General features: G+C 40.1%; 1 protein-coding gene across 1 annotated transcript in view; it reads right to left on the reverse strand.

Moving 5' to 3' along the window:
* Positions 1-12,597, reverse strand: part of PSMD14 (proteasome 26S subunit, non-ATPase 14) — a 98,504-nt gene extending 85,907 nt beyond the window's left edge. Inside the window, exons 1-2 of the mRNA XM_075529551.1 lie at positions 12,404-12,597; positions 2,437-2,555 (exon numbers count right to left, since the gene is read on the reverse strand). The gene's annotated coding sequence lies outside the window, so the exon portion shown is untranslated. The remainder of the gene's footprint in view (positions 1-2,436; positions 2,556-12,403) is intronic.
* Between the last annotated feature and the right edge of the window lie 7,714 nt (positions 12,598-20,311).

Genomic DNA, 20,311 nt, shown 5'->3' on the forward strand with positions numbered 1-20,311 from the left:
ATTCCTACATGTCAGAAAATAGTATTACTACAAATTGTATAAATTATGAAGGTAAGCCGAAAAGTATCACTACAAAATTAGAGAAACCTTTATTTAATAAAAGTATCGAAATATGAAGTTATAATTCCTGAAAACATCCTCCATCTACTCTTCTGAAGGCTGTGTTTCCAAGAATTATGCACTCTTTGATTTGCACCAAGACAACATGTTCTTTTTCCATGTTCTTTGAGGTTGTGGGAGAAGATGAAATCTTAAGGGGTAAGTAAGATCAAGGATCTTACAGAGTACTGTGGATGCAACAGTTTCCCGAAGAATGAGCATATTCATTTTTGTAATAGAAAACACTTCCTTGATACAACTTTCCTGGTTTGTTTTTTTAAAACCCATAGTCTTCCATATTCTTAAAACTCTCATTAACAAATCCCCAGCAGTTCCCTGTTTTATATAAGGAAATCTTATCAAGAGTATCCCTTTGGGATCCTAGTCTTCTGAGCCTTAAATTTAACTGGCCAATCAGATCCCCTTGGATGGCATTGTTTTGAATGGACCTTGTTCTTTGGCTCCTATTGGTAAACTCAAGACTCATCCCCAACTACAATTTGTACCACAAAACTGTCTTTATCAATCAATCTTACAAAAAAAAAGACTGATGGAGAGGATTAGCTCTTTGAGATAGCATATCTTTGTTTATCACTTTTGGTACCCATGAGCTGGAAGTCTGCAGAGGCCAAGATTGTCACTTGAAATATAAAAAAGCAAACCAGGTGAGATACCAACTTCAGTAGCTATCCCCATCGATGGGAACTCTATATATAGTCTCCTTCCACCAGTGCTGGACTTTGGTCATAGTTTCTTCTTTCATTGAGGTAGACTATCTTCCCTCTGTTGCACCCGGAAAGTCCTTTCTTAAAATGTCCGATCCATCTACAAAAGGTTTGGCTGTGTGTCTTTCATTTATGTGGGAACAGCATTCCTAAAATCTTGCTGCAAAGCTTCAGGTAATTGCAAAGATGTCTGCTTGAGTTTTGTTAAAAACCTGTTATTAGTCCTGACCTCAAAACACTTTTTTCTATAGCACAAAAATTATCATGTTTTTGAAGGCATCATTATTAAACTAAGACAAGTGTATTGCTGAGAGAACTTGGCTATAGCCCTTTACTGATCACAGACACATGTTTACACACGTTAAGTTTGGAGAAAACCTGTACATGTATGAACTAGAATTCTAGTAAGAATACTTTTTTGACCTACCCTCATAGGTGCCAACTGATTAGTTCAGTCATTTGTCGGTGCTTTTTTGCTAGGTAGGGCCACTATAGGAACGAAAATCTAATCATGTGCTGTGCTATCACTAGTCTATTCATGTTTCCGGGATTCTCCTGACAATTAAATTCTGCTAAATTTTAACAATTTTAATATTGCAAACTTTTATCAAGCCCACATATAGAAAAGTGGACATAGTATACAGTAATGGAACTTTTACAGTTTGAACACTCCCCTTGATTAAGAAACATCAGCTCCAAAAAAGCTCTCTCCTGCTCCCTTTCCAGTCTCTACCACCTCACGAAGACGGTATTCCAACCTCTTAATGGCATACGTTAGTTCTGTGAAGCTTACAGTTTGTATACATGAAATCATGTACCTTTTGTACCGGCCTAAGTTGTGAGAGTCACAATGGATAAATTCATCTTAAAAAATTTTAAAGCTAAAAAAAACTCAATAGGATACAACTTTTGCCTCACAACCTTATTAGCTCATCCTTCCAAGGCAACATTTAAAAATAAGATATCCACCAAATTCTCATTAAAATTCCTCAACTCAAATATGCCATTTAATACATAGCACTTTTGTAAAGGCTGCAAAAAGGGGGGGAGGGAACCCTGTATATTTTTAAATGTTAAAAGACTGTTCTCTAGAATATATTACCAAAAGAGTAAAAATATTCATTTGGACCATTTCAAGCTTACAACGTTAAAGAACTAATGGAAATAAACAACAGCATCAAGTATACTAGGCCAAAGCTGATTCCCAGCTGTGTTCCGTTTACCCATTTCCCCTGTGTTGTTTCTGATGACTTTACACAGACTCCAGATGCTGTGAATATACATGAGCAATGTGGGGAGCAGAGGGAACAAAAATCTGGCAGGTCAAATTTGTGTTTTTAGCAAAATTACATTTCTCAGAAAACAGATGAAAAAAATTAACAGACTAAAACATTTAAGGTAAGAAAACCAAGTTCAATAAAAATACTAACATTTGAAAATTAAACACTACTTTTACAAGAATAAGACACAATGCTAACTCTCTCAAGTAAACTTTCATGAACACTTGGCTTATCTATCATAAAGATTCAATTTAAACTTGGCACATTTTCATAACATTTCTATATTATTTTCTGAGAGAATGAGTTGAGTAAAATAAATGTTTAATTCTCACCTGGTCAGTAAATACAACTCTTGAGGTGTTAATTTGTTGAATTTTATAAATTTCTGCTTAGCTTAAGTTCTTGCTAATTCTGGCAGACGTATTTTTTCCAAGGTTTTATTCCCTCTCACCTAAAAAGAAGAAAAATATATTTTGATATTTCAGATGAAAATTATACTGAAAGCTTTAAAATGAAGAAAAAAAATCCTAAAAAGGAAAGAGGTAAGAATTGATGTTTAATGGTTTAGTAAAGTATAACATGATCTACCACCCAATAGTAGTAGATAACCATGTGTGATTAACCTTGAGTACTTACTAACCAGGCATCAAATTTTAGTTCCCAAGTTTCATTTTTTATCACTGCCAATCAGGTGTAAGAACTGGCATTTCATGACTTTTAGACATCTTTCCTTGTAAAGGTCTTCTAAAGAACAAAGATAGCATTTACTTATTTGTAAAAATAGAAAAAATTTTATTTTATCATGCAATGATGTATACTACTACAATTCTATGCTGTTTTATGGAATCCTTGTGGTGTTATGTTTTCTATATCTTGAGTCAGTGTTTCTGTTTCTCTCTCTCTCTCATTCACTCACTCACTCACTCACTCACTCACTCACTCACTCACTCACTGCAATTAAGTCGATTCCAACTCCTAGAAAACCTAGAGGGCAGTGTAGAATTGCCACTGTGGGCTGCCACAGTAGAATGCATCGGATTTTTCCCATGGATTGGCTAGGTGGTTCAAGCTACTTCCCTTGTGGTTTGCAACACAACGACTAAGCAACTACACCACTATGGCTCTTCATATCTTGAATAAACTTTATTTCATCATCCCAGAAATTATTTAACTTTTCTACTGAATTATTTCCAATGACAATGTGTGTATGTGTATGCAACAACAACCAAAAAAGAAAATGGAAAAAATGAGAACTGCTTGGAATGCAATTTTCAAATAAATTACAGCTAATGTATGCTGTCAGTTTTCTTTAAAAAAATCATTTTATTGGGGGAGCTTACAACCCCTATCACAATCCATATATACATCAATTGTATAAAGCACATTTGTACATTTATTACCCTCATCATTCTCAAAATATTTGCTCTCCATGTAAGCCCCTGGCATCAGCTCATTTTCCCCCTCCCTCATGAACCCTTCATAATTTATAAATTATTATTTTGTCATATATCACACTGCCTGATATCTCCCTTCAACCACTTTTCTGTTTTCCGTCCCCCAGGGAGGAGGTTACATGTAGATCCCTGTAATCGGTTCCCTCTCTCTACCCCACTCTCCCAGTATCAGCACTCTCACCACTAGTCCTGGAGGGATCATCTACCTGCCCTGGATTCCCTGTGTTTCCAGTTCCTATTTGTACCAGTATACATCCTCTGGTCTAGCCAGATTTGTAAGGTAGAATTGGGATCATGATAGTGACGGGGGGTGGGGGAGGAGGAAGCATTTAGGAAATAGAGGAAAGTATGTAAATATATTCATATATGAGGATGGGGAAATAGATTTATGTGCATATATTTATAGGTTTAGTATTAGGGTAGCAGATGAACATTGAGCCTCCACTCAAGTACTCCCTCAATGCAAGAATATTTTGTTCTATTAAACTGGCATTCCATGATGCTCACCTTCCGTACACGATCGCTGAAGATAAAGAGGGTGCATAAGCAAATGTGGTGAAGAAAGCTGATGGTGCCCGGCTATCAAGATACAGCATCTAGGGTCTTAAAGACTTGAAGGTAAACAAGCATGGAAGCACACCAGCCTGTGTGATCATGAAGTGCTGAAGTGACCAGTTATCAGGCATCAAAGAAAAAAAAATCCTATCATTGTATGCTCACCTCCCCGATACAACTGCTAAAGACAAATGGGCGCAAAAGCAAATGTGAAGAAAGCTGATGGTGCCTGGCTATCAAGAAAGATAGCATCTGGAGTCTTAAAGACTTGAAAGTAAACAAGCGGCCATCTAGCTCAGAAGCAACAAAGCCCACATGGAAAAAGCACACCAGCCTGTGTAATCACGAGGTGTTGAAGGGATGAGGTGTCACACATTAAAGAACAAAAAAAATCCTATCATTGTGAATGAGGGGGAGTGCAGAGTGGGGACCCAAAGCCCATCTGTAGGCAACTGGACATCCCCTTACAGAAGGGTCGCGGGGAGGAGACAAGCTGTCAGTTTTCTTAGGAGCCCTGAGGGCACAGAAGTTAAGGTGCTCTGCTGCCAATGGAAAGTACAAACAAGGTTTAAGCTCACCAGTCACTCCAGGGGCTGGGTAGGGGAGGGCAGGAGAAGGTGCGTTGATGTGGCAGTCTGCTGCTGTAATGCTTTACCTCTTTTGAAACCATCTGAGGCAGTTCAACTTCTTGGTTGTCATGAGTCGAAATGAACTCAATGGCAATGGATTTGGTTTGGGTTTATCAGTTTTCTTATTGTGTTGCCCAAAGCATGACTGTGCCTTTCAAGAAGGAATGAAAAACCAGATAAGATCTTTATAGTTTCTCTTTTTAGCTTTCACTGCACCCATTTGAAAATTCAGAATTTTTAATTTTCCAACCAAAATAATAAAGAAAAGTGGCTGAGAAACCAGAAAATGAATACAAGGAAATAGGTAACAGTATTCTATTTTTTAAATTAATGATATATACCACAGCATTATGTACATTCTGAATCCAAATCTAGTGGTGCTGTGGATTGGGCACTGGACTGCTAATTACAAAGCTGGAGGTTCAAACCTACAAGCAGCTCCTTGGGAGAAAGATGAGGCTGACTGTGTCCCAAGAGATTTAAAGTCTCAAAATGTGTACGTAAGGTCGTTATGAGTTAGAATTGATTCAATGACAGTCTTATGGAATGAGCCCTGGTGGCACAGAAGGTAAAGCGCTTTGCTAACTAAAAAAAGGTCATCAGCGGCTCTTAGGGAGAAAGATGCAGTAGTCTGTGTCCTGTAGGTTCACTACAAATCAGAATTAACCTGACAGCAATAGTGTTTCCTTGACCACATTATGCACAAGAATTATACACTGTGAAGATTATGCATCCTTATGAGAGCATTCTAGATGACTTTCCTCAAACTTAAAAATCAATGGGTGAACAATATATTTCTAACTTAGGATCATAAAGGAAATGTGATATTCTCATCTAGACAGCCAATCAATAAGGACTTTGCACAATATTTTAATGCTATATGCCAAGTCCAGTTGAGCTACTAACGGTAAGGTCAGAAGTTTAAAACCACCAGCTGTTCCATGGAAGAAAGGCAGGGCTTTCTACTCCTGTACAGTTACAGTCTCTGAATTTCACCTAAGACTCTAAGCTAAGGTGTAGCTCCAGCCTGAGTTGGCATCGACTCGATGGCAGTGAGCGAAGCCCAATTAGAGATTTATTTGAAATCTAGAATTGAGCTTTCCTAGATGGAAATGTTCTAAGCTTATGTATTATGGCTGATAAAGTCAATTACATATTACATACAAAGAATATTGCGCATTGCAAATCAAAAGCAAGAAAATGCAAAAAATACGTATTTATATTTACTATCCTTAAGAGTTTAACTTTGTAGTACAGCTGTTTTTCACAATGCCTTTACTTTTACTCCTATAAATGGTAAAGTAGCTTTAAAAAGACCCATTGACTAGGTCCACATGGAAGAAGCATACCAACCTATATGATCCAAGGATTTTAAGTATTATAATGCAAATCTGAAAGAAGGAATGGAATCAGAGTTTAAATTGTGAAGTCCTGGTTTGCAGAAAGTTATGGATGACAGTGGAAACCCACAATCCATTTGCAGGATCCACACATATATTAAGCCTCTAGTGATTTCCCTCTTTCCCTAGCTGAGGGATGTGACTAACCTGGTTATCAGACAGAGGGTTTTATAGTACAGAGAATTACAGTAGATTAAAAAGTAGCATCTGATTTGGTCCCCTTTTTGACACATTTAAAAGTTCTAGCAGTTAAAAAAAAGTGAAGGGGAAATGCATTTAGATGACTCGTCCAGTGAAAACCCCCTGAATATAGACCAGAGATGAGAACTGCCTTGCTATGATATCCTAGACGGCATCATTTTTTTTCTGTTGTTAGATTTTTGACTCTTAGTTTGTATTTTTTAATGTTTTATTGGCACATGGAAATCCAGTATGCGTTAATCTATACAGACAGTAACTGGATTAATGGTTCCTTAGTATTATGATGGAGGGGGTAGTTGGGGTGGGGGGGGAGGGAAGCTAATAACAATGATTAAAAGAAAAAAGAACAGTGTGGGAATTGCACCTGACCTGATCCCACCACACCGAGGCAGAGCACTGCGGGAGTGCAGTGGAACAGCAAGGGAATGGAGTGGCAAGGTCCCCAGGGAATGCTGAAAGTGGACTTTGGGGCCAAGGCGTGGTGCCCCAACAGACTGGACTGGAAAACGCTCCTAAGGGCCAGCAAACGATCCCTGAACTAACTACAAGCTTTTCTCTTGTGGAAAAAAAAAAAGAAAATGTTCTAAAATTGATCATGGTAATGACTGTACAACTCTTCATATGACTGAGCTATTGAATTGTATGATATCTGGATTATGTCCCCAAAAAACTGTTAACAACAACAACAACAAAAAAAACACCCCACTAGACCCAGGGTAAACAGTGATGGGTATTTTCCATGGCATACAAAGGTTAAGAGCAAGGGCTATACAGTGAATGTGCCAGGATTCAAATTCAGGCTCTCACATTTACTACACCTATTTCATTGGGCCAAGTACCTCTCTTAAACTTAGTCTCAACTGCAAAAATGGTGAAAATGAAAACATCAACTTCAGAGTCTGGCTTAGAAGATTAAATAACCCACTGAAAAAATATATCACCCTTGACAAAGGAAGTAAACAATGAATGCTCCCAACTGCCATCGGCACTACCATTCCACCACTTTGTGATTCCACAGTCCCAGTTGCCCACTTAGTGAGTTTCAAAACAATGAGCACATTCCAGCTAAATTAGCCATACTGTAAGGAGAGACTTGCATTCTGCAGAATTTAGAAAAGAGTTTCAAAAACTTAACATGTAAGATATAAAAAAGAGCACTTCTAATTCTTGGCATTAAATGCAACATTTTAAAACTGGTTTTATTGGTTTTTCTACTTATCAAAAAGCAGAGGATTCCAGAGCTCATATATACCTAACTGCTTAGAACACTATCAGGCAATATAAATAAGTGTTTAAATAGACCAATTACAATACCATGTATGCAATAAAGTTTACAATGATAACTAGAAAAAGCAGTACAAGTAGCACATTTTCAAAAGGTTGATCATGTCCACTTTTTATCTCCAATCTGATATAATATCTAATTAGAACCTTAGCTACATATACTAATCATGTTTCATTTCAAATAAACGTATTCTCCGGAGGCTGGGGTACGGTGGGGGGTGGTGTAAAAGGGAGACAATGAGTCCAGGAAGAAATAGAATGTTTGGAAACTGTGTATGCAATTGTACAATACTGCTTGACATGACTGAACTATAGAATGATATATATATAATATATATTAACTCCCAATTAATAATAATTTTCAAAGTTATTTTTAAGATATATAGAAACCATATGCAGATTACCCTATGGAGCAGATCTGTCAAAAGTTTAATCTGGGTGTTGAAATCAAGTTGTTGTTTTTTTTTCCTTTTTACTTTTCAATCTTTTCAAAGGACAGTCAAAACCAAACAAACTGCCACTGAGTCAATGCCGACTCATAGCGACTGTATAGGACAGGGCAGAACTGCCTATTTCCACACTGTAGTTCTTTCCAGGAGTATAAATCCCAGTCTCTGTCGAGTGGAGCAACTCACAATTTCAAATTGTTGACCTTGGAGCTAGCAACCCAATCTGTAACCACTGCACCACCAGGGTCCCTTACAAGGGAGAGTGGTCTTTCAACAATTAATAAAACTCAAGTAGAATAATAAGACTTATAATGATTAAAGTTGATCATTTTTATTACCTAATCCATGCTGGAATTATTAAACATCATTATTTCTTAGGTTGATATTAAATCCTTTTAAAATTACCCTGTATTTTTTAATCTCACTGTATTCCTCTACTCTGATTTGTAGAAAATAATTAGGAACTTCTTACGTTCACCTTTTCAAAGGCTTTCTTATATGAAAGAAATAAAAAGATTAGACTTGGTTTTATATGCAGGATTTTAAAAACATGATTTTCTCCAGATTAGAATAGTGAGGGGGAAATTATAGTGTACCTCCTAATGATGGCATCCGAGTAAAACTTTTAGACTACTAACTTGTATATGGAATCCCTAGGATACAAGTAGCTAATGCATTTGGCTACCAACCAAAAGGTTTGAAGTTCGAGTCCACTCAGAGTTACCTCCAAAAAAAAAACAACAACTGGTGATCTACTTCTGAAAATCAACAATTGAAAACGCTCTAGAGCAAGTTCTATTCTGACACACCTTAGGTGGCCATGAGTCAGAATCAACTCCTGGTAACTGAAGTGCATGAACTTTGTGTGTAAAATTGCACAGAAATAGGGTACTAAAAAATTAGTGGTTTGCACCAAAAGAATTTAGAATGTACTTGAAAAGTATGACACAGCCCCTCAAAAATATGGAAAATGAACAGAATGTCATAATCCAAGCCAAACTCACGGCCATCGATTTGATACAACTCAGAGCAACCAATAAGGACAGAGTAGAATGATCCCGTTAGTTTCCAAGACTGTTTACCGGAGCACAACACCCAGTCTTTCTCATGAGCAGAGGTGGTGATCTCGAACTGCAAACCTTGTGGATCACAGCCCAATGCGTAGTAACCACTGCCACCAAGGCTCCATGAATGACCTAATACCCCCATTCCCACACCCCAACCCAAAAAATAAGGAAAGTGAACAAGTAAAAACAGACTGAGGGGAAATTTCAGGTACTATGTTGGATAAGGGACTCATCTCTAAAATTTACAGAAAACTTGAACCCCTCATCAACAAAAAGACAAATAATCCCATTTAAAAATGGGTACAGGACATGAACAAGCACTTCCCCCCAAAAGTGTTTAAATTGCCAACAAGCAATATGAAGAAATGCTTGCAACTACTAGCCATTAAAACCCAACCCACTGCCATCAAGTAGATTCTGACTCTTAGTGACCTATAGGACAGAGTAGAACTGCTCACTAGGATTTCCAAAGCTGTAAATCTTTATGGGCAAAATGGTCTCATCTTGCTCCAACAGAGTCCCTGGAAGATGTCAACCGAAAGAATAACCCACCATGCCACCAATGCTCCTGGTTATCCATAGGAGATGCATATCGAAACAGTACATCTTTGCTAGCAATGCCATTAAAAAGGTTTTTTAATGCTGGGAAGGCTATAAATAAACTGGACCTCATACACTGCTAGTGAGACTTAAAATGATACAATCACTGTGGAAAACAAACTGGCACTTTCTTTAAAAGCAGGAAACAAATACCATATGATCCAGCAATCACAATACATTTGTTCATTATTAGAGCAGCGGTTCTCAACCTGTGGGTTGTGACCCCTTTGGGGGTCGAACAACCCTTTCACAGGGGTCATCCAATTCACGACAGTAGTAAAATTACAGAGATGACGTAGCAAACTAAATAATTTTATGGTGGGGGGGGGGAAATCACCACAACGTGAGGAACTGTATTAAAGGTTTGTGGCATTAGGAAGGCTGAGAATCACTGCCCTAGAGAAATAAGAACCATGACACCAATAGGTATGTGTACACAAATGGACACCTGCACACCCATGTTCATTGCAGCACTACGCATGATAGCAAAAAGATACACTCTAAAGGGCCATCAGTGGACAAAGGGATAAACGAACAATGGTACATTTGCACATTAAAAGATAACCATGAAAACACCGAACATAGATGAACCTGGAGGACATTAGTGAACCTGAATGACATAAGTTAATCACAAAAGTATAAACACATTATGAGGGCACTCTAAAAGAAAATGGGTTTACACTAACAGAAGCATTCTTTTGATGGCTAGTAGGGATAAGAGAAAGGAGCCCTAGTGATGGGTAGTTATGCATCAGACTCTGATACACAAGGTCAGCAGTTCGAAATCACCAGCCACTCCCACCAGAGAAAACCAGGGCTTTCTACTACTCTAAAGTTACAGTCTCAGAAACTCACTGGGGCAGTTCTACCCTGCCCAGTTGAAATGAGTTAGAATTGACTGACGGCAGTATTTGTGTTTTGTTTATTTGTTTTGAGGGTTGTCAGATGTGAGGGGAAGTTACTAGAAGGTATACACATATTAATTTGGATGAAAGGAGGGAAGAAAAGGAGGGGGGCATGAGAGATTGAGAAAAAATGTTTGAGAGGGAAGGGCTCTGTAATCCATGAGACCTTGATTTAAATCATGGCTTCACCATTCTACTCTTGAGATGATTTTGAGTAAGACACCTTCTAGAGTCAAAAACACATCTATAAAATGGACACTGATTCTCTCATTTTACAGATGGGGGGTTATAAAGGTAGCACAATGCAGAAAATGAATTGTTAAATGAATACATCAAACATAGGGTGTGACATATTCATGAATGAGCAATAGCAATAGTTATGAAAGTTCGCATAAGGCTTTCTCAGGTGGACAGTGATTGATGAAGCACACATTATTGTAAAACTGAAAACACAAGCACAGTTGTTTTGTACTGTTTTTCAAACATGTGGCTCTAAATCTAGATACAAAACATAGGCTTATGTGTCCAATGTAAACACTAAAGTGAATCTATGCCAGAAACACTAAAATCCAGCTCTTCAATTAGAACAAAGATAAGTATTTACCAAGAATCTTGGGTGAAAAACGATCTCCCAAAATCAACAGGTGAGGCTTAAATGAAAGGCTGTGACTTCAGAATTCTCCTCTTGTGACAAAATTTAATTTTGTTCTGAGATAATTTCCAAGACCGTATTTAAGCTTTACACAAAACTCTTATTTTAACTGCAGCTAATTCTGAGTTTCTATAGATCTTAATCTCTTTTCATGCACAAAAATCCATCCCATCTGTTTAAAACGGGTCAACTTGAAATTAGCCAGTTGGTAGCTTTACATGACAAACATGAGGTCACTGTAATTGTGTTCCTTTTTTCCCTCATCATTTCAATATTAGTGACTGTCTTATTGTTTTGCTCTTAAGCATTAAGTCAGCAGCAATAGAAAAAAATCATTGCACTTAGAACGGTACTTGCAGCAAATCTTTTAAAGCACCTTCCTCTCACCCTTTACCATGAAATCTTCAACTTTTGGTTACCATTTCAATTTCAAGAATTTTTCACTCATTAACCACGTTTATATTTAGACCTTCGAAAGTTTCTTTTCCTTCCTTCCATAGGCACAAATAAGTCCCACGAGGCAACACACAATAAATAGCAAAACAGCTATTTTGCTGAAGAGAGAAAGTTATCGACTCAATCGATTGAAGTTGGAACAACCATACTTTGTTTTGAAGATATTCAGTTAATTTCCAAGGGTTGGTTGGTTTATTCAGAGTTTAAAAACTAACATTAAAAGAGATTGGGGAAGGGGGCCGGGTAGTCCAAGCCCATGGGAAGTAAAAGTGAGGAGGCAAACATGAATTCGTCGGGAAAGTTCATTTTCTCTCCCTTGTTACTTCGACCTGCCTTGAAGTTTTTCAGCACAGGATCAACTATGGCTAACGCAGTCAAAGCAACCACAAACAGGGGTTCTCCCTATACAGAGCGGGCGTCCCAAGAACTCAGGGGTTCAGCCAGGGAAAGAGGAAGACCACACGCAGACACGACCGTGCTCCAAAGCCTGGGCAGCGCCGAGAAGAACGAAGGCTCCCCCGCTTCCCCGGGGCCCTGGCCTCCGGTGACTCCCCAGCTGGGCAACGTGACTCAGGAAAGCACGGCGCTGACAGCGGCCTAGCGTGTCCGCCGCCGCGGCCCTCCAGGGCCCACACTCGCGCACTTACCTGAAAGCGAGCGAAAGACGGGAGGACGCGGTCTAAACCCTTGGCTTGCAGCTGCCGTGACGAAGCGCGGCGACGGTGGCTCACACTTGGCCCGGTTCTGGTTCTGTGAACCGGCGATGAATCAGCCCGATTCCATTCAAAAGAGTCGCCCGGGCCGCTGCCGCGAAGCACTTCCGGGTTCACTGTTCGACGTCGGCTTCCGTTCCCCCGCCCGCCAATGGGAGGCGTCGGAGGGCGGGGCGGACGTCCCGGGCGGCGCGCGGCCTGCTTCTGCGGGCCGCCGGGAGTCTGCGCCCGGCGCGGAGGGCGGGGCGGAAGTGGGGGCCCCGGCGGCTCGGCCTGGCCCCGGGCCGCGTCTCCCCGACCCTGCCGCCTCCCGTCGCCCGACGCCACATGGCAGCGGCCGCGATCCCCGGCGCCGGCCGACGGGGCGCTTGAAGTGCCCGAGCCAGGAAGTAGAAGCCAAGTTGGGGAGCCCTGAATCTCTTGCATTTTGGTGCTCACCGCCAATGGGGCCCTCAAAAGCTTAAAGGTTCTCTGAAAACTACTGTTAGTTTGGGCAAAGAAGAAGCAAAAAGCTAAAGTGCTCTGGAGCTGAAAGAATTGGTGAAGACCCGGTTGATCCTAGTTTACTTACCTTCCTGCCATTACCACTTTCCAAGTGTTGGATGTCAAGGAAAATTTAACGTTCCCTAAATGTAGTTCAAGCCACCGATTTTGTGATGCTTTAAAAAAAATTACGTTTGCCTAATAATTAGCCTCAGCAGGAATGTTTTACTCATCCGTTGTGTGCTAGGTTTTCAGATCACAAAACTGTCCAAGAAATACCTATTGACAAATTTTTATCATACGTTGAGTACAATCTTTGTTTAGAGCAAGTCCGCTTAAGAAACCAAACTCACCGCCATGGAATCCATTCTGACTTGTTGCGAATCTGATTGGACAGAAAACTGCCCCAGTAACTCTTTACATGAGCGCCCAGACTTTCTCCCTCAAAGCACCTGGGACCTTGCAGTTAACAGATTAACATGTAACTACTACCCTACCAGCGCTCTCTGCAGACAGAAGACATTGGAAAGTGGATTAAGACAGGTGTAGGGAAGTTTAAAAAAAAATTACCACCGAGTCGCCATCGTGGCCTGCACACTCAAGTCTACTTGCTCTACTGGACAGTGTTTGGGGCGGGCTGCATGCGTTTCTGCAACCAAGGCCTACCGTCTGCATTCTTCCAGTTTGGGGATACAGTCTTGTCTGAGTGATTGACAATAAACAAATGTCATCCTTGCCTTTCAGTACATTAAAAGTGCAGCAGATTTGCCAAATGCAGTGCTCTTTGATTTCTTGCTGCTTCCATGGATGTTGACTGCGGGTCTGAGTAAAATGAACATTTTTCTGCATGGATCGTGATTTGCTTATTAGTCCAGTTATGAGGTTTTTTCCTGTTCTTTATGTTGACGCTTAAAATTCTCCAGCTGCAGGAGGAAGGGGAATCAACTCCACCCCCTCTCAAGGCTGACTGCCATAGGGCAGAGAGGCGAAATGCCTCCACCACCCAATCTCCTTTAGCTTATCCTGACATCAACCTTTCCCCTCTGGCACTCCATTTTCCCTGTACTCAGCTTTTCATTGCAACATCTACACAGAAACTCACAGGGAATACTCACAATGATGAGGGTTGACTAGGGAAGTCCCTCGTCAGACTGACATAGAAATGACAAAGAACGCAGGAAGGTCATAGACGGGTGGGTGCAGAGACATGTGGATCCAAGGTTGGTGGAATCATGGCATGGCACTGGCAGATCTCTAGTCAGTGACAGAACTCCTGCAAGCAAAAAAGGGAAGAGGCAGAGAGAGAGGGAGGTTCTTAGGGTTCTCCTTATGAGAAGGCTACACCACCAGGGAGGCATCATCAGCCTGAGGCCTGGTGATGATTGATAGATTGGATTCAACCCCTACACCTTCATACATTTTCAAGTTAACATAAAAACATTTAACTAGGCCTAACGAGAAAGCAATGGACCAATGGTTCCGGGGGGGGCGGGGGGGGGGGGGGGAAGGGACCAGATTGGTGAGCAAACAATGCCATAGACAGGGGAACCACTAGGGAATTAAAAGCAACAATGAGGAGGATGTAAACATCCTGGTGGTGTTGGAACAACAGCAATCTGGCTGAGAGGAATTGCTGAGAGGCAGAAGAAGGGTGAGTGTGGTGGTGGGGCAGGAGGAAGGTAAAAGGAAACAGAGGAAAGATCTAGGAAGCAAAGTTATAGATAAAGGTATAAAAATAGGTGTGCACTTATATAACTATATTAATTCACAAAAAATAGAGGAATTGGTATAGGTACATATATTTACATAGCAATACATTGAGGAAGTGGACAGACTTTGGGCCTCTGCTCAAGCCCTCTCTCAATGTCCGGACACTTTGTTCTAACAACCTGGCATTCTATGATGCTCACCCTCCCAACACAATCATTGAAGATAAAAAGGGTACAAATGTGGTGAAGAAAGCTGATGGTGCCCGGCTATATATTTTCTGGGGTCGTAAAGGCTTGAAGTTTAACAAGCAGACATCTAGCAGAGAAGCAACAAGCCCACGCGGAAGAAACACACCACCCTGTGCCATCTGAGGTAAAAGGCATCAAGAGTTTGCCAGAGTTTCCTTAGGCATTTCACTGCTGATGGACATGTAGGTTTCCATCTTCTTGCTATTGTGAACCGTGCTTTGATGAACATGGGTGTGTATATGTTTGTTTGTGGCATTACTCTTCTATTCCCAGTTGTTTGAGGTAGCGCCATATTGCTTTCCATGGTGGTTGTAAATATTTGCAGTCGCACCAGCAGTGTATGAGCGTTCCAATCTCTCCACAGCCTGGCCAGCATCTATTATTTTTTGTTTTGTTTTGTTTTTAAAAGGTTGTTTGTCAATGCTAGTGTTAGGTGGTGTTTCCAGAGTGTAGGTTCCTGCCTTTCCCCACCCCCCCAAAATTTTATATTTTGAGAAGCACAGAAAGGGTTCCGTAAAGAGAAATTTATGGAGACTCCTAAGAAGAAACATCTTCCCAGCCAGCGTAAGCAGTCTAGGGATTTTCCTTCTTCCTCCCTGTAAACACAGACTCCACTATTCCCTCAGAAGAGATTGTCAGGAAAGTTCCTCCAGCAGACGGCGTCTAAAAGAGGTATCAAGGGATTCTGGGAAATGTAGATCTAAACTAGTGCTCAGACTCTGCACATGCTCAGTCCTAGTCTTCCTCTCTGCCCTGTCTCAGTGGTATCTCACTGTTGTTTTGATTTGCATCTTGTAAATGGCTAGTGATCGTGAGCAGCTCTTCATATATCCGTTGGCTACTTAATATCATTCTTGGTGAACTATCTCTTCAGGTCTCTTTTCCCATGTCTTAACTCGGTTGTTCTTTTTCTTATTGAGTTGTTGAAGTTTTCTATAGCGTTTAGAGATTAGTCCTTTGTCTGTTGTGTCATTGTCTTGGTGAGCTCTTCAGTCCTGTGGACACCCCTGCCGAACCAATCAGAGGGTACCAGGTTTATTTTGTAATCTTTTCTAATCTGTAATACGTATCCAAATCATGGTCTCTTTCCCAAGTCTGTAGTCCTGCCTGCAATTGTGATGAATTGATCTGCTGTCAATCATGATTTTGTGACAAATTTCCTTTGTTCTTCATGCTTTATATTTTAATCACATAATCCTTTGGATTCCATTATGGCCACATGATGATGATTTTCCTCACCCAGATGATTTGTTTTCATCTTTGTCCTGTTTCAGACATCTCAATAACATGTATTTGAATTTGAGTTTTTTTTCCCCCTAAAACACAACAAAATGACAAGGTTTGCATAGCTGTCAGAGGATCTGTGTCTAAGAAAATGTAAAGAATCTTACCAATCAACAAGAACACACATTACCTTAATGTTAAAAAACTGTATTAGTCTCAAAATACATATAGAAATAGAATCAACAAGCACAGAAAAAATGTGCTTAGCATCATTAGTCATTAGCATCAGTAGTCATCAGAGAAATACAAATGAAAACCATAATTAAATTAGCTGCCCAGTTAAAGATGGTCGTCTCTTATGTAGTTGGCCTCTGGTATGTTCTAGTTAATGCTCTATGAGTCCTGGTAGCATCATGGAGTATGAGTTGGGCTGCTAATCTCAAGGTGAGTAGTTCAAAACTACCTGCCACTCCTTTGGAGAAAGATGAGGCTTTCTATTCCCACAAAAATGTACAGCTTTGCAACAAATGTACAAATGTGCTTGACACAATGGATGGATGGATGGATGGATTGTGATAAGAGTTGTATGAGTCCCAATAAAATGATTTATAAAAAAGAAACAAGATTTACAGCTTTGGAAACCCAAAGGGGCAGTTCTAAGCTGTCCATAGAGTTGTTAATGAGTCAGACTTGACTTAATGGCAGTATGTTTGAGATTTTTTGGTTGTTGTTTTGGTTTTTGGAATTCATGTTCTTAATATAATGTTCCTACTCCAATCATGCTCCTTCTCCTTCTCACAGAATGTAGGGTGAAAAGATGATGAATTGGCTGGGTGGCAAATTCATGCGCCACTGACTCCAAGAACAATGCCACCCTGAATCCCTGGAATTGTCGTGTAAAAGAGACAGAACTATTGTGACATGTTTTAGTCATTCATCTTTCTCTTTTGTTTTTAAAACAACTAACATACTAACATTCAGCCAACAAAGCAACTTGTTCAAGTTCACATCAATAGTAAATGATATAGCGATTGCCCACTCCATCTCCAAATTTAAGTTTCCATAATTGTTGTTAACAATTTTCCTTTTTTCCTTTGGAAACATCATGGATGGGCCTATGGCCTCTCATGGGTCACCGCTGTGTTGCATCCCTGGTGAGAAGTCTAATCACATCTGCCTGGCTCAGCAAACAATCTTTGAAGTAATATGTGATCTAGAGTATGGAATGCAAAACATTGCATTTTAGAAAAATTAAATTTAGCATATATCAGGAAATGACATTGGTTGCCCATAGGTTACTTTTCCACTTTAAAAACTAAACAAACAAACAAACAAAAAACACTGCCTACTCTGGCTTTTGATTGCTACTGCCCTGTTACACATTTTCTTTGGGTTTCAATTTACTTGAAGTGAAGAGATTGAAAGTATAGGGGGAAAAGGGGACAAATAATTCTTCAGAAAAAAATATGCCAAAGTCAGGAAATGGCATTTCAGGGGAAAAAAGAAAATACACATGGCAATCATTCTTATGAAAGATGATCTCAACCTTATTAGTCATGAGGGATGTGGAAATTCATTCAAAATTATATTTAATTTTTGAGCCCCTAATAAAATGTAAAAAAAGAAAATGATTAGGGCAAAGAATGTACAGATGTGCTTTATACAATTAATGTATGTATATGTATGGATTGTGATAAGAGTTGTATGAGCCCCTAATAAAATGTTTAAAAAAAGATTTCAAATGCAAACAAAAAAAAATTCTATTTAATTTTATTCTCATTCAATAAAAAAAATAAGTCTCACACATAGGGTGTCACTCATGATGTAGAGCAATAAAATTTTAAACATCAATCGATACTGCAATTTGATATTAACTAGTAAAATTGACAACACATTCATTCTAGAAACATGAAATTTTAGTTTTATGTATATGCTCTTGAGATTCAATTCGGTATCCAAATAGGGGTTCGTTCCTCTCCATGCCTAGGGGAAGTTAGAAGCCAATAAAGGCTAACGGGCTTGCACAAGTTCAGGCCCTAGAGCCAGGAAGGCAGTACAGGTGGGTGAGCCCCAATCTAGGCCAGGTGGGCTTAATTCAGCGGAAAGCCCTAAAAAAGCCTGAGCCCAGAGCCCACCCTCTCTTTTCCAACTGCTCCTCTGCGGCCTTGGCCTCTCTCTGTCTGTCTGTCTGTCTCTCTCTCTCTGTCTCACCCCGCCCCCTCAGGCCGCCACGTGGGTGTGCAGTGCCTTGAGGGGGCTTGTGTTCAGTTTTACTGTAATGCCCAAAACTTCTTCTATCCTTTATAAAACCTAATTGGATCACAAACTAGGTTTCAGCATGAACTCTTTCTCGTGTAAAGCCAAGGACCCAGGCATTTCCCACCCAAGGAATCTAACAATTCTTTGTCCGATGTACTAATATTCCATGACTAATAGCAAAAAAACTGGAAACAACTCAAATATCCATCAAGAGAATGTATAATTATTGACACAACCATACAACAGAATACTACACACAGTGAAAAATCTAAAAGGGTGATGATTGAAGTCTGCAAAAGCAAACTGACTGTCCTATCATTGATTGGGTTCTGACTTACAGTGATCCTATAGGACAGAGTAGAACTACCAGTGCCTCGGGATTTCTGGAAACTGCAACTCTTTACGGGAGTAAACAGCCTTGTCTTTCTCCCATGTCCTTAGTGATTGGAAGGATGAACAAATTCCAACACTGAATAATTAAATCATCCAGGAAGCCCTTTAAGAATAGGAAAAGAAATGGGTGGAGGATGGAAGAGATATGCTTTCATAAAAGCAAAGGGAAATATGCTTTTGTATTTTATATCTGCTTATATATAAAAAGAATATAAAAATAATCAGCTGATGTTTCCATTCACTTTCTTTTCCCCCTGATAGCGTTGAATGCTATGTCTGATATCTTCCACAAGATGTTTTTAATCAGAAATCCACTTGTAAAGTGGATTTTCTATGTAAATACTTACACCCACTTTTATGTATTTCTTTTTGATCTTAAGAACATACAAGCTGTTCTGAGTGTCACACAAATCACTTCGGAGTCACTTGAGTTACAGGTGAGATTTTATTTACAGGTGCTTTACTGTTGTTGTGGGTGTGATCGTGACCCTGTGCACGACAGGACAAACATTGCTGAGTCCTGCGCCATCCTCCCAATTGTTCCCATGCCTGACGCAATGCCTCATGTAAGCTCTTGACTGCTGCCTCCATGAAAATTGGTTGTGGGTCCAAGCAAGGCACAATCCTTGACAACTTCAACCTTTTCTCCATTTCTCATGATGCAACCTATTCATCCAGTTGTGAGGATTTTGGTCTTCTTTACATTGAGTTGTGATCCATACTGAAGGCTGCATTCTTTGATTTTCATTAGCTAGTGCTTCAAGTTCTCCTCACTTTTGTTAGGTGTCTGGGATGGATTACCTCGGGGTATTTTTATTATTAAAGATCATTTTATTGGGGGCTCTCACAACTCATAACAATCCATACGTCAATGGTATCAAGCATATTTGTACATGTGTTGCCATCATTATTTTCTAGACATTTACTTTCTGCTGAGCCCTTGGGATCAGCTCCTCTTTTTCCTTCACTCCCCCCTCCCGCCCTTGTGACCTCTTGATAAATGATTATTATTTCCACATATGACAGCGATCACTGTCTTCCTTCACCCATGGTTTCTGTAATTCCTCCCTCGGGGGAGGGGGCATGCTTATGTGTTGATCATGGCCATCGGTTCTCTCTTCCTCCCCTCCTCTCCCCACCGTCCCCCTCCACCTTCTGGTATTGCTACTCCCATTCCTGTTCCTAGATTCCGTGCGTCATGAGCTCTTATCTCTTATCTATACCTGTGTACATGCTCCCGTCTAACTTGCAGTGAAAGGCAGCACTGAGTTCATGATAGTGGGGTTTGAGGAAGCCTTAAGGAACCAGAGGAGTATTGTGTGTTTCATTGGTGTTTTACTGCACCCTGGTTGACTCATTCCTTCCCTATGACCATAAAATGGTCTTTTAATAAAAATAAATAAAATATCTCTTAACCATTAAAAAAGAAAAAAAGATGATCACTTCAGGAGAGTGCAGAAACCCACGTGAGAGGAGTGCGGAGCCAAGAGAGCAGAGCCAGAGAAAGAGAGAGCTCCAGTCCTCA

Source organism: Tenrec ecaudatus, chromosome 13, assembly GCF_050624435.1.
Source record: "Tenrec ecaudatus isolate mTenEca1 chromosome 13, mTenEca1.hap1, whole genome shotgun sequence".
Taxonomy (NCBI): domain Eukaryota; kingdom Metazoa; phylum Chordata; class Mammalia; order Afrosoricida; family Tenrecidae; genus Tenrec; species Tenrec ecaudatus.